This window comes from Martes martes (assembly GCF_963455335.1).
Source record: "Martes martes genome assembly, chromosome: 2".
In the NCBI taxonomy this organism is placed as follows: domain Eukaryota; kingdom Metazoa; phylum Chordata; class Mammalia; order Carnivora; family Mustelidae; genus Martes; species Martes martes.
The window spans coordinates 78,339,432-78,340,752 of record NC_137889.1 but is presented as its reverse complement, the minus strand read 5'-3'; the positions used below and the strand labels follow the sequence as shown (position 1 = coordinate 78,340,752).

Genomic DNA, 1,321 nt, shown 5'->3' with positions numbered 1-1,321 from the left:
CCCCAAGCTTGGTGGTGAATTTCCAAGAGGGGCTAAATGGAGGAAGGTGGAATGTTACAGGAACTATTCTTTGGCTCTTTGGGTGGGTAGGTGTCCTGGGGTTTGTATCACAGCTACCTTTTTTCTTTTTTTTTAAACAGCTACCAAATCCATATCAGCAGTCCAACCAATACTGAACAGTTCTTTCTCTGCAAGGTTTTTGGGATCTTAATCATCTTCTCCTTCATCGTCTGTTTCTCTCTTCCTCTTTTCACCTTTCCCACTTTCTTCCTCTTCTTCATCTTCATCTTCATCTTCATCCTCGTCGTCTTTACCTTCATCAGCTTCTCCATCATATCCAAATTCTTCTTCCTCCTCACTGACTTTGTCTTCATCTTCTTCTCCTTCTACATCTTCATCTTCGTCTTCATCCCCTTTATCATCAAGTGCTTCTTCCTCATCATTCTCATCCTCCTCGTCTTCCTCATCTTCTCTTTCTTCATCCTCCTCTTCTTCATGCACACCATCCACCTCAGCATCTGAGTCAGGGGCTTCCCGATCCTCTCAATCATAGCCATCCAGGTAGGTCAGCTGGGGCAGGAGCTTGAAGACACTCTCTCTTGGTAGTCATTCAGGTTAGCAACCTCACAGTTCAACAGATCCAGGCTTTTCAGATATTCCAACTTTTTCAAAGGTTCCAGTCAACTTGGGTATATATGTATGTGTATATATATATACCCAAGTTGACTCCATTTCCCTTAATTTAGATCCAGCTGTGAGCTGCATGTTCTTTTGCTGCCAGTTTAAATCTTGAATATGTTTCCTTAACTTCTAGAGCTCTTTCTGTGCATGTTTAATCGTATGATCTAGATTTTCATTATATACTTTCCAGGCATTGCATCCATGCTGTGACATTAGTTCCAGATTCTCAATTCGAACTGCCTGATGCTCTAACTGGGCCGTTGAATTATTTACACATTCTTGCCATGCGGGAATATCATTTTTCTGACCTGAGGAAGAGGCTGGAAGTTCATACCATTTCATACTGAGTAATTCCATTGGTTGCCAAGTGATATCTATATAGATATATAGACATATATCTATATCTATCTATCTATCTATCTATCTATCTATATATGTATGTATCTCACACAGTGGAATACTATGCAGCCATCAAAAGAAATGAAATCTTGCCATTTGCAATGACATGGATGGAACTAGAGGGTATTATGCTGAGTGAAATAACTTAAGCAGAGAAAGAATTATCATATGATCTCCCTGATACGAGGATTTTGAGAAGCAGGGTGTGGGGTTTGGGGGGTAGGGAAGGAAAATATGAAAC

General features: G+C 40.5%; 1 pseudogene across 1 annotated transcript; it reads right to left on the bottom strand.

The window, feature by feature from the left end:
• Window positions 1-207: 207 nt before the first annotated feature.
• Window positions 208-680, bottom strand: LOC308338292 (annotated as a pseudogene). The gene has a single exon. The product of its transcript is annotated as an uncharacterized misc_RNA (transcript).
• Between the last annotated feature and the right edge of the window lie 641 nt (window positions 681-1,321).